A 13,715-nucleotide genomic window follows, 5' to 3' on the forward strand; every position below is an offset into this window, starting at 1 on the left:
AACAAAAAGTTCTTCCCTGGGAGGGTGGGCAGGCCCTGGCACAGGGTGCCCAGAGCAGCTGGGTTGCCCCTGGATTCCTGGCAGTGTCCAAGGCCAGGCTGGACAGGGCATGGAGCAGCCTGGGATAGTGGAAGGTGTCCCTGCCCATGGCAGGGGGTGGCACTAGATGAGCTTTCAGGTCCCTTCCAAATAAGGCCATTCTATGATTTCATGATGTTTTACAAAGGTGAGAATAAGAGTAGGGAGATTTCACAGTTAAAACCCCCAAAATCTTAACTGTTTTCTGACAGATTAAAATTTTTTTTATTAATAATAAAAGATTTTTCAAATCAGTGGAAAAGAACTTTTAATGATCTCTCCATCCATGGAAGCTGGAAAACCTTAAAGTTATGCTTTAAAGCTATGCTAGGCCAAGTAAGTGATTTCATGAAAACCGAAAGCATGGAAATAAGTACAGTTTTGTCTAAGTGTTACAGATGAATATAAAATATAGAAAATTCATGTCATTATTAAAACAAAATATTTTAGTGAGTTTTACTTTGCTGAAAAAAAAAAACCCCAAGATTTTTTAATACATAGTCTTTTCCATCAAAAAGTCTTTTCCACCAAAGGAAGTCCTGACTGACCAAAATTTTCCTGAGAACCACAAACCCTGGGGAAAACCTGGGATTAGCACAGCTGGTCAGAGCATGGTGCTAATAACACCAAGGTCATGGGTTCCATCCCCTTATGGGACGGACATTCACTTAAAAATCCTCGTGGGTCCTTTATGACTCAGAATATTCTGTGAGATCTGTGAAAAATTTACTGACGAAAAGAGCCTGACTTTTTTAAGGAAAGGTGAATTTTCACAGTGAAACCTGAACATATCAGAGCAAGAGCAAAGATTTGTTGCTTAGGAAATAGCACTGAAGTGTCTCACAGAGAGTCTACACTGGGTTCCTCATATCAAATTGGTTTTGGGATTGCTATTCCCCAGAAGAAGGTGTTGGCATTCAAGTGGAACCCTTAGAAAACAGTTCCTAAAAAGGCTGACTTAAAGTGCCATGCAGTCATTTAAACCAATCACAAGAAACGCTGGTAGCAAACACCAACAAAACTGGAATAGTGGTAGTCATTGAACAGTGAGTGTGGACTTCTGTAATTTATAATTTGAGGGTTAAACTTGTGCAACAATTAACCTTTTTCCTCTATTATACTAATTAAGCAGTTGAATCTCACCCTTATTGATGATATCACAGCTACTGAAGATGATGTAAATCGTGATTAACTCTAATGGATTTTGGATCAAATGTGCTTCCCAGATTCACTTTTTCTAGCCTTAATCCCCTTTTATACAGGGTAAACAGCCTAAAGACTGCATTTCCCAGATACTTCTAAAACCATAGGGAGCATTAGTGTTTTGAGAACTAGTATTTTTTTTTTTTTTGGTGTTTTAAACTGAATTTGGCAGTGGCTTCTGAACTGTGTTTAAGAGCACTCTGGTCTTACAAGAGCTGAGTGTCTCTAATGAGCTGGATATTCCCTGGATTTAGTATTTCCAATGAGCCAAATCCTCAATTTACTACAAAAATCTATTAAGGGGCAAATTTATAAATACAGGTGAAGGCAATTTTCACCTTGTTCTACTCACCACAAAATTTGATAAATTCAGAGGTCCTTGGGTGATAGGAGAGTTTGGAGAGTGACTAAATTAATATCATTTACACAGGCAATCTTTCCATCTATTCTGAGTGCAGGTCTAGTTTTGTTCCCTGCAGTTTTGCACAGTGACAGGTCCCCCGGAATCACAGGTTTTCATAAAAACTACCAGGAATCTCAAGGCAATTATCCTGTCACTGGTGCCAAAAAACCCCCAAACCACTTTTGACTTTTTTTTGAGATTGACTTTTTTAGTCAATCCTCATAACAGTGACTTCACTGTTGAGGAAAATGAGAACATAATACCCTTTTTTTCTCAAGAAATCTTGCTTTTACAAACTTCCCTGACCAGGAGAAACTCTTTATCACTGTTCTGTAGCATCTCTCACCTGGGCACCCCAAGGGTGGCTTCCCACCCTGGGTTTCCCAAGCCTCGTTGAGCTTTCCAACTGTAAATCTAAGCCCATCCTGTTCCCTACCAATTTACAGTAAATCTTTGCATAACATGACCTTTTCCCAGTAAACCTAATGACAAACATGGTATTAGTTACATCCTGATCATTTTGGGCAGTGTTCCTTTAGACTGAAACCATTTTCCTCCATAAGTGACGACGTCACTGCATGAAACCACAGTGACATCAATCATTTGCAAGGCAAAGGATGTGGACAGGCCAGGGCATTCCAAGTCCCCTCTCAGAAAAAGTGGAGTTTCTTCTGTTCTTCAAGAAACTCTATTGTATGGCAAACAGCACCACAGAAGTGTGGAAACTTGTGCTTCAAACCCATAGGGAAAAAAACCCCAAACCTAAAAAGAAAAAGAAAAGCAGAGACCTGAAGTTCTCTCATATGATTATGACTTCTGTTGTTGGCAATCATCCTGTTAGTGGTTAATAAAAAGCAGCTCCTTTTTTTTTTTGGCAGTCTTATTTAGTGCTCTGTTTACGCCCTGATATGACAGTTCATAGAGTACGAGTTAAGGAAAGATATTTAAAATGCAGCTGTGGGTTTCCTCAGTATTCCACCTTTCAGCAGAGCAGGAATAGAGTCCTTTAGCAGACATAAACAGCAGCAAGTGGCTGCACAAATTTCTGACAGGCTGTCATATACTCTGAAGACCTAACCACTTCCTGGGGGCTCCTTTTTGCTTTTTAAAAGAATCCCTGAGCTCAGAACATGTCAACCCACAAGAAGAAAAAAAAATGGATACACAAATTGCAAACAGGACACAATTTTTAATGAAAAAACCCAGGCGAATTCCATCTCCTCCCCTGTTTTTCACTCAATAAGCTGATGTTTAAAGGGTGAGCAAGAAGCAGTGAAGATCCATCACAGCCATGGCTTAATGCTTCAGCCTCAGACAAACACCCTGCACTCTGCCTGGGACCATCTGTCAGGGTTCAGAATCCACTGGTGGGTCTGGGGTTTAAGGCAGGGTTTCTAAGAGTGAGCAGCAGCAGTGAACGTGTTCAGGGTGCTGCTCCTTCATCTGAGGAAGGCAAAAATTCCTGCCATTGACAAAGAAAATGTGCTGTGAGAGGACATCAGTAAGAAATGTCCAATTTCTTGGCATCTCTCTTGGGTTTGCTTTGGCAGGGGAGGATGGCACTCAAGGAACTTTAATCCCTTTGTAGAAAAATGTATTTTTAGAATAAACAGAGCTGGGTGCAACACTTGCCCAGATGAGTTTACAAAGTTAATACTGCTCCACACATTTAAACTTTCATATTTCCAGACTAGAAAGGAGTACGGGAGGAGCATGACAAAGCAGTATCACCCTATTTTACTGATAAAGATAAAACCCCACAGTGATTACTGACACAAAACTAAGAGAAACTCTTTAGCAATCTGGTTTTTTAATGAGAAAGTGTGTGGTGATCAAAAGATGCTGCAATATTAGTGAAGAAGGATGAAGGAATGGAGCAGGATTTTTATTATTACTATTATTATTACTCTGGTTTATATATGCTGATCTGTCTTTTGTCCTGAAAAAATAAAACTGTATTGAAGACCAACCCTCTCTGAGCCTGCACTGGGATCAGCACCTGCAATTCAGGACAGGAGTTTAGCTCCAACAGTGTGAGACAACTGCGGATTTTTTAGAGGAAGGGAGATATTCCCAACCTTAAACCCTACCTACTTTTTCCTAACACTGATTTGGATGAGCTTCAGCCACAATGAAGTAAAAAGCAAACCTGCCTCCAGGGTGTTCTATTAGCTCCATTCAGCAATTAATAATTTCCGTATCTTTATGGAGAATCTTTGCACTGGTGGTTTCTCCCAGCTCCATTTCTGTGGGAAAAGTGGAGTAAATTTGAGTTTTTCATTTATGAAATTGATGACAACGCTTTTAGGACAGATTTTCATACAGAAGTTGTGAGTTGAAGCTGATTGATCTTATTTTAATGATAGGAAGCATGAGGACTCAGGTTTACTGGCTTAAAGGGACAGAGTCTAGCAGACTCTCAGCTGACAGTACAACAATAACTAGAGGATATTTAAAATAATATAGGATTTTATGCTTTTGAAAGAAGAAAAAACACAAGCAATGAGCTGTTCAGGCCACAATCTAGAGATTCGTGATATCACTGCTGTAGAATCAAACACTATTCAAATAAATTTAATTTTAAATGCAGCAAGGTAATTGCTAAACTCTGCTGAAAAGGGCACTTTCAATCAGACAGTATGGATTGCTGTTAAATCTGGAAACATGCAGGCATTGTGTTATTCATCCTTCAAATGAGCATGAGTGACTGCCCAGAGGAGTTAATGTACAAAGACAAGGGTCAAAAATGAGAAGTGTCAGCTAAAGTGTGCATTTAAGGTATTCTGTGAATCCCTACATAGCTGACCAGCTCTGGCTGTCATATTGCCTTCTCCTTTTATTATTTTCCAGCCTGATGAATTGATCCATAAGTGCACTCTAAGAAAAAAACACTTTTCAACAAGGCATCATTCATGTATTTCCCGATAGCTCCTGTGTAGCTCCCACATAATTCTGAGCACCTCTGCTCTGTGACCTGCTCAGTTATGCTGAGCTGAGGCCAGACTAATGATAGTGCTTTGGGGTTTGGTTATTTGGTTGGGTTTCTCCCATAAATGGCCTTTTAAATAAAATTAACACATTCTGATATTTTGTCCTGGGAAGTGGCTGAGTTACTCGGAAGGAAGGTGTCACTAAAGAACACCTGAAGTCACTCTGGTGTTCAGGTTATCACCACAAAGAATTCAGTGGCTCAGCTTCCCAAGAAACCAACACGAGCAGCCTGAGGCTGAATACATTTGTTGGAACAACAAAGGAAATAAGTGGTTTTAGCATCTTAATGCCAAACACTGAAAGGAATGCTTCAATTGCCTGCGACTGAGAAAATTAAGAGTACTGACACGTTAAATGTAACTAATGTGACCAGGCTTCCTATCCGGCACTTGAACAAATTCAGTAAAAACATTCCCCATTGTCTCTCCACCTGCAGGACTGACAAACGAGTACAGCTGAGCACTGGATCCCTTCCAATCTCTGCAAAATACCTCATCAGAGAGAAGCATCAGCCCCATTGTTGGTGATAAGGCTGTGGAAACAGTTCCAAGAGCCCAATTTCAGGTGGCATGGCAAGGCTGAATTTACCAAATCAGGCTTTAAACACACATTGCCCACATTACACATAAACTGACCCGGGCAACTTGCAGGCATAACATCCTTTTCCCAGGAACAATCATGTAACCCATAATGAAAGGGCCATTCTGTAACTGTAAAAAGAGCCCCACTATTCTGCAAGGAAAAGAATAAGAGGATTAAAAAGGTAAAAAAACCAAAAAACAAAAAACAAAAAAACCCAAGAAAATAACTCTTCTGTGTGGAACTACTTGCCTGTGTGCTGTGATCTGCAGCTCATTCAGAGGATTTGCCCTCAGAGGCAAGCCTGTATTACTGGCCAAATTTTCACTTTAAGAAGGGGTTGTTTCAGCTGAAATAAATAATTGTATACACTAGCAACAAATGAGCTTCAATTCAACTCTTAAATGCAATATACTCCAGCAGGTTATACTGAGATAAAAAAGTAAGTTGTGTCTCATTCTTGACACCTCCAATAGCAAATTTCAGTGGCCATAGCAGAGTTCAGGGCAAAGATTGCTTGCTAGAAGACAGCTACTCCTTCTTTCCTTCTCCAAGCCTACAAGATTATTTCTTTATCCTTCCTCCCTCCTCAACTGCAATTAGAGAAGCAGCAGCTTCATACCACAGTGGTTGAAGTACACTACCACTAATCTTTTAATTGAAAGTAAATGATGGAGAGATAGCAAGTAAGCAAGTGGAGCTGGAAAACACAGCTTCCCTATGACCCTATCACTCCACACCTCATCAGCAAACAGAGAAATATTAACTGCAGAGTCCCTAATTTGTTCCATTAAGGCAGGATGCTGAACCCCTGAAGAGAGCTTTGAAAGCTTGACCCACACCACTGCCAAAAACTTTCTTCACTGAAAGGGTGGGAGAGGTTGATAAACGTCTCAGAAAGGCCCGGAGTGCTCTGGAGAGGGAGGCAGAACCCCAGGCAGGCAGAAAGTCACTTGTCCCTGTCCTTTCCCACCCTACACCACTCCAGTCCAAGCCTGGTGGGCATTTTCTGCCTAAAACCCTCCCAGGAGGTTACTTTGGACAAGCAGCAGTGGCAGGGAGCTCTCAGGGGCAGAGCCACACTTAAAGGAGAGTTTATCTTGGAAATTATCAGATTGATGTCTAGGAGATAGATTTTCTTTTTTTGGTGTAAGGTGATTCTTCATTTATCTACATAGACTCATGTTTAAATCTATATCAAACTGCATTGAAATCATCACTGCCTCTATTAAAAACTTAAATGTTATTTGAAGTAGTTTTATTTGAGTCACAGTTTAGTATTCCCTGAATTTGACTGTGTAATTAAAAATGTTTAATTATCCAGTGGGAGGCTGTAGGAACTGTTCTGTTGTTTTGTTTAACATGCACTTCTAAAACTCAAGCCATTTTTTGGCTGTCTCGACATTAGCTGGCTGTATTTCTGATCTCTTAGATTACTTGTATGTTTGTTCTCGTTCTCTTTTACGTTCACTAATCCTTTAGATTTAATTAAAATATTTTTTTGGCTAGTCTCAAGCCTGCCAAAGGCAGAAGTTGTTTCCATGCTGTTTGCTTTTGGGAAACATGGCATGTGCCACCAACACAAAAGGTTTAATTCTATGAAGGAAAACAGTGAAATTACAGATATTAAACATTTGAAATAACTGCTGAAGCAAATACAAGCATAAATCATAAGGCCAGAAGTGACCTCTGTAGTAACTGAGACTGATCTCTCTTTACAGCAGAGATCACAGGACATTCTCAAATGAATTCTTGTCTTTTATAAAATATTACACTTTGATAGAAAATTCTAGTGGTGAAAAACCCACCACAACTCATGTGAGGGTAGTCCAGCGATGGATTGCCTTCATTGTGAAAAACCACCGCTCGTTGCTGACTCATTTTTTGCTACATTTGACCTCAGTCTAAAACACAGAATAAAAGTCTACATTCCTCAAGGTCTAAAACAGCTTGAGGTGATTCCTTCTCTGGAAACAAGCGGCTCTTCCTGAAAAAATAAGGTGTAGTTTAACAGGATTCTCCTTTCCAGCCTGGTATGAACTGGACCAGGTCCAGCAAACACCCTCCTGATAATCATCCTAAAGCTCCCAGGTGAGATTCTTATTCAAATTTCCCAATAAATAAAATTCTGAGATGCTTGACCCTTCCTTTATTTCACTGGGGTAGAAGATCCTCTCTGAAGTCATTGTAGAGTTAAAATGGTGGGGTAACGCACAAAACCAATAAATTATTACATTGTTATTGAGCAATTTTGAAGCTAATAATGTCTTAAATATATGAAGAAACATTTGCCCTATTAAAAAAAATACTACATTTCTGGTCTGTAAATTTAATGTAAGTGCTTGTACTCTGCCACTGCACAAATCTAATTTGGGATGTGATCTGTTTACGTCTAATAAAATCAAGTTTGTAAAAGCACAGTGGCTCCAGCTTATCCGTTCTCCTTAATGCTGACAGACATTAAGTTTACAGGCTTTGATCTGAACTATTTAAGAGCATGTTACACGCAGAACACTCTCAGTACTAGATCCTATTTAAACAGAAAAGTATTTCATGTTCCAACTGCTATAAATGACAACAGAGCAGTAAAGAGTCTTTTGTTTCCCTGCTAAAATAAAAAGGTCTAAAAAAAAAAATAGATTTTGAGCATCACTGTTTAAATATAACTGAAATTCTTATAATTAAAACAAGTGGTTTGGTGCACTGGAACACTTAAGAACGTACAGGTTGAGGACTTCAGCTTTAGAGTAAAGTTCTTTTTGATTTGGTTGACACTATAGGTAAACTAATGCTAATTCTCGATTTTAGCTGCCCAGAAATGTTGCCTTTGACCTCCAGACCTGCCGTTACATTAATGACAATGGTGGAAACGTTGCAGCTCTTTTCCACCAGCACAAAGTAGGGGCAGGAGCTGTGACATCTCTGCAGCATAAAAGGGCCTCTAGTGGCACTCAGGGCAGGGAAAAACAGGAATTCAGCAGTGCTCAGCTGTTGTTTTCCCCTAATTTAGACTCACAAGTTGTGTACGCCTACAATTGACCATACTAAGACGTTTTTGACACTAGATTCCGTTTAGACAAACCCTCGATCCTTGCTCCACACAATTATGTGGCACGTGAAGTTTCAAATACCTGTGACTTTTAACATCCACTCTGGAAAGAGAAAGAACACCTAGAGCAGCAATTCAGGAAACTTCCATTTTGTATATACAAAAGAAAACTTTCAGCATGAATCTTGTTTTGTTCTGCTCTATTTATATTCTGAACAGGAGTCCAATGTGTATTTTATTTACACGGCCCAAGAATTTGCTGCAGATATTTTTTCCCTAGGAAATGACCATCAAAATAGGTTATTTTAAAATAAACATTTACATGCTTTAATTTTTCAAACTTTCCTTAAAATCTGAGTAGAGTTTGAGCAAAGGCAGCAGTACCATCCTGAACATGGCAGCATTGTGGAGCAGCAAACCACAGTGATTTCACTATTTAACTTATTTCAGTAGTTGGAGAACTCTGCAGCCTAAAGAGGTAGGCCCAAACTGACTGAAACGCTCAGTTTTTGGACAGCAGATCATTTTTTCAGCACTATACAATTAATGTGCCTATTACATAACCCCAAATATTTGTGACACCTGCCCAGCTCCCAGGGGCCACTTGTTTCCTGACAAGCGTCCAAAGCTCTTCAGGTTTCTTCCAATGCTGTTACACCTTCTACATACTGAAAATTGGAATTAAATTCAAAATACAATGAATGTGACATGTAAATACAGGAGCTATTATGTGTGGACACATAATTACCATTCCATTAAACGCTTTTTCAGCTGTCACTGACTTTTCAGCTCATGTCTTAAGTGACATATCCACATCTTTTGAGTCCAGTCTGCCAAAGGATCCAGAGCAAAATTTTCCCCCATTGGTGGAAGCAGGAAGAGCCTTGAAAATAGATTTTTTTTTTTTTAATTGTGTGGAACCTCCTGAATCCTCATGCATTTGTAAGGGCATTTCCATACAAACCACCTTGCACGAGGACAGCACCTTTCAGGCCTGGGACCACCAGTCACACATCGGCTAATGCACAAGAAATACGAACACAGTAAAATATAACAGCAGCATGATCATGTACCTTGTGATTATGTTGGGAATAGTGGTTTTACTTGAAAAAGAAAGAAAAGATAAACCATTTTTCTTTAATGTATTAAGTGTCCTGGTAGTAGGAATTAATTCAAATAGAATAATGAAGTGATTCCGGCAAAACTCAGTGATCTGAGCTGGTTTTGTTAATTATTCTACACTCCTGCTGTGTGTGCCAGTTGTTTTCCCAAATTTGTCTTGGCCACCTTAAGTAAGGAACACCCAAAAAGCCTGAGAGGAACTCATGTATATTTAACTACAGAAAATCACTTCGCAGTCTTTCACTGACACCCAGTGGTCAGACAGAGAGCGCTTAGGGGGAAGCAGGAGAAAAAGCTGCAGCAGCCAAACAATGCCTGGAGACATCTCAGAGGAGGGCATTTATATCACGGGAGAAACAGTTGTTTGCTTAACTGGATGAAAGCACACATGAAACTTAAACTGAGGCTTGCAAAATCAGCAGGTCAAGCTCTGTGCTTAGCTCCACTTGGCCAATATCTGGTGCACTCAGTAGGAACCACATCCAAAGGAAGAATCTGGTCCTACAAGAGGATGTGGGGTTTTTCAGGCTTGTTCCTTCTTTTCTTAGCCCACAGCAGCAGACATTAACAACCCCTCCACTGGAAAGGACACCAGAAACCCTGAAACAAAAACAAACCAAAGAGACAACTTAGAGCGTGATTGTTGTTCAGGATTTCTGAGTAAACTTTGTTTATGTGTTGCAGAACCACATTTCCATTAAAATGAAAGCTTTTCCTGGCCTTTCCCTGCATGGTAAACTGAGATAGCTGATCAGCTAAGGCTCTGCCTTGTGCAAGCATTGCAGCTGTCTTTGATATTAAACAGAGCTGGATGCTAACAGACAAATCGGACTTATTCTGATTTCCAGCTCAGTTCCAAGCCTCTGATAAACAAGCAGCTGAAAAATTCCCTCTGCACGCTATTCCCTCAGCAACGGCCAGGCACTGGGGGCATTTGCTTTCCCTCTCAGCAGAGGCATCTGGCAGGCAGGACTGGGAACAGGTAACCAGCCAAATGGGGGAGGAATGACAGGGAGCAGAAACAATCTCTTCCTCCCTGAAATCCCTGCTGTCTGCATGAAGGTACCAGCACACCAAATACAGAGTTTCCCAGAGAACTACACTGTAGGTATCGTTTTCTGTGCAGTGATGATGGCATCAGTGAGGTGATGGCTGCCACTCACAGCCCTGGCAGACTGCAAAGAGAAACTGTGGGTGCCAAAACACATCTGCAGTGAGACACTCTGGCTAAAGGAAAACTGGACAGAAGACCTGAATAATAGGTGTGGACACAGCACATTGTCGAGGAAGAGTAGAAGTAAATAATTTTTCAAAAATCAAACAGAAAACCCCAGAAAACAACCACGCTTTTACTGTAAAAGCTACCTGGAAGCTGGGAACCAGCACACAGTTACAGCAGCAGATGAACCAACTAATGGCAAGTTGTTGGTTTTTTTTATTTTAATGAACTCTAGACCAGCAAAAACTGCTTGGCACTTCCCACACGATGTCCTCAGGCACAGGAACACACAAATGTTATCTGGACAGTGCAGTAACAAGAACACAAGTTGATAATGCAGATAGTGCAAACACTTTGCTCCCTTACTAATGCATTATATTGCTTAAACTTACCTTTTACTTAAACTTTGTCTTTCCAGAATAAAGATCACAGAAATCAGCATTCCTTGAACTCCAAATGCGGAATGCTGTAGATTCTCAAAACCTACTATTGCATCAGAAATGGAAATAACAGTGCTCCTGATGACATCAAACACTAATTCCTATGGAAAATCTCTGCTGAGATGTCTCTTCCTGCCTTTCTTGCCAAACTACAATATACAGATGAGTGGAAAGGCTGAGAGAATTGGGCTTATTCAGCCTGGAGAAGAGAAGGCTTCAGGGTGACCGCCAGCAGCCTTCCAGTACCTGAAGGGAGCCTACAGAAAGGATGGAAAGGGACTACTTACAAGAGCCTGGAGTGCTCAGACAAGGGGGAATGGCTTAACTGAAATTGGGTAGGTTTAGATTAGATGTTGGGACGGAATTGTTCCCTGGGAGGGTGGGGAGGCCCTGGCACAGCCCAGAGCAGCTGTGGCTGCCCCTGGATCCCTGGCAGTGTCCAAGGCCAGGCTGGACATTGGGGCTTGGAGCAGCCTGGGATGGTGCCCATGAAGGGAGTGAGATGAGCTTTAATGTCCCTTCCAACCCAAACCATTCTGGGATACTGTGATTTAATGAAAAGACTGAACAATTAACTGATAGCATGATTTTGGAAAGTTTGATGGAATTTGATTTCCAATTTATGCTTTTTCTTCAGCATTTGATGCATTTAGAAATCAGGGCTTCTGTTACTGTTTCACAGGTTTGAAAGAAGTCAGAGATGACAGCAAACTTTCCTCCAAAGGTATTAATGAAGTTCAACAATTCTACCCATCATTTTTTTCTTCTTTTGCTCCTGCTCATCCTACAGTCGGGAACATTAAGTATCTTTTCTTGTGTTTCTTAGATTAATTTAAAATTCTGGTTTTCCAACTCTATCTCAGAGCACAGAGAAACCCTTTTTCCACCGCTGAAATGAAGCCCTTCTTACTTCAGTGTTGCTCACTTGCTTGTCTTGCCCTTTCTAGAACACTAATGAAATAACTGAGTGATGCAGTTTGGCTGCTGTTCAGCTGAACTCAGGGACACAGAGAGTGCAAGTGTTCCCAAATGAAAGGAAGAGAAAGTACTTTTAGATTATACAAATAATCATCATTAGCTGTGTTTCCTGTCAGCTGCTGGATCCAAAGGCTTCTTTCCTCAGGAAGGTGAATGAAATTGTGGAAGAGTGAGGCACTCTGAGAGTTCTAACAAGCCAAATTGAATCCAAAATGATTTTTTCTCATCTTCAAGAAAATGAGGCCCATAAGAGAGGTGCCGCTGTCCTACAGAATAAGTCACAACATCCTAACTCCTGCCTATTTCTGTCTGGAGAAAAATCTTCATCTGCAGTCTCAGAATTTTCACTGGGAATCTGAGCTGGAGCTTCCATTTTTCTCACCTGCTTGTGAGGTTTGCACCCACAACCACAGCACACTACAGAAGCTGTAGATGTGCAAAATCACTGAGGGAGGACTCCATACAAAGCCACTGTGCTGCAGGAGAAAGCACAGACACATTTTGGCAAGCTGAGTGCTCTGGTTTGCTAAGTAGGCCACGTTTAAAAAGATTATTTTGCATATTTACAAAGAGCAAGTAGATATAAGCTAATAAGCCCCGAATTCTGAAGAAAAGCAAGACTGACCACACGAATTTGGAACCTGGCCAAAGCCCTAAATGTCTTGTTGCTCTCACGAGTCTGTAACCATCTGACCTTTATGAATGCTGGGGCAGTACAACCTTAGCAAGTCCATGGAGCTCTGCCAGTTCCTTACAGATCTGGCCCTCTGATTACATTTATTTTCTCACAACCACTACAAAATTCAAGAACTACTCCATGCAATTTGATAAGAGGGGGAGAAAAAAAATCAGCATTCAAATGGTCAGAGCGTCAAGTCACAGTGTGAGCTTTCCAGAGGGAAATCCAACAAGACATGGGCTGGCCAACTCTTGGCTGTGCATGAGGTCCCAGTGAGGTCACACTAGAATGACTTGTGACAAAATTTTTAGGAGGAGGTGTGCTCCTGTGAATATTCCTGTGAATTCCAGCCTGGGTTTTTAGCTCATGAGACGAAGTGTTCGAATGTACCTTGTCCTGGGGATGTGGGACAGGAAGAAGTTTAATGTTTGCCTCACACTACATACAGCTGAGTGGCAGGATAATACTCCTAAGTCTTGGTGTTGCTTTTCCCATTTAGACTGTGCTGAGAATTTGAGGATGCCTGGAGGGAAACCTGCCCCTCTGCCGTGTTCCTGTTTTGGACAGGAGCAGGAGACCACCAAGAACAGAGATGGGGTGCTGCAGGAAACCAGATTTGTGACTCGACAGCTTGGCTCCCTCTCGCTTTACTGGTGCGTCTCTCTCCCAGCACAAACCAGGCTCCATTCCAGTCCCATTCCATGTTCCACTGCAAACTCTGCAGTCACACAGAGCTGCAAAACAGGCTTCCAAATCTCAGTGTAGGTTTTATAAACCATGACAAGGCTGTGGAGTTAATTGTTATTTACATAACATTTCAGGCAATCTACATAAACATTTGTAAGTTGTGTGGAGGAACCTCCGTGTTGGTGCTGCCCAGCAGATGAAATGCTACAAAAAATTCTGGGCCACAGGATGCCAAAATCAGTGCAATAATCAGTGAGCTTGGTAGTTTGTTTCTGAGGGCTTTTATT

The 13,715-nt window shown here is 41.0% G+C and overlaps 1 long non-coding RNA gene across 1 annotated transcript in view; it reads right to left on the reverse strand.

Annotated features, from left to right (window-relative positions):
* Positions 1 to 462: 462 nt before the first annotated feature.
* Positions 463 to 13,715, reverse strand: part of LOC125322258 — a 74,989-nt gene continuing 61,736 nt past the window's right edge. The window contains exons 2-3 of the long non-coding RNA XR_007201911.1: positions 3,834 to 10,025; positions 463 to 2,446 (exon numbers count right to left, since the gene is read on the reverse strand). This is a non-coding gene — a long non-coding RNA (uncharacterized LOC125322258). The remainder of the gene's footprint in view (positions 2,447 to 3,833; positions 10,026 to 13,715) is intronic.

This window comes from Corvus hawaiiensis, chromosome 2, assembly GCF_020740725.1.
Source record: "Corvus hawaiiensis isolate bCorHaw1 chromosome 2, bCorHaw1.pri.cur, whole genome shotgun sequence".
NCBI classification, from domain to species: domain Eukaryota; kingdom Metazoa; phylum Chordata; class Aves; order Passeriformes; family Corvidae; genus Corvus; species Corvus hawaiiensis.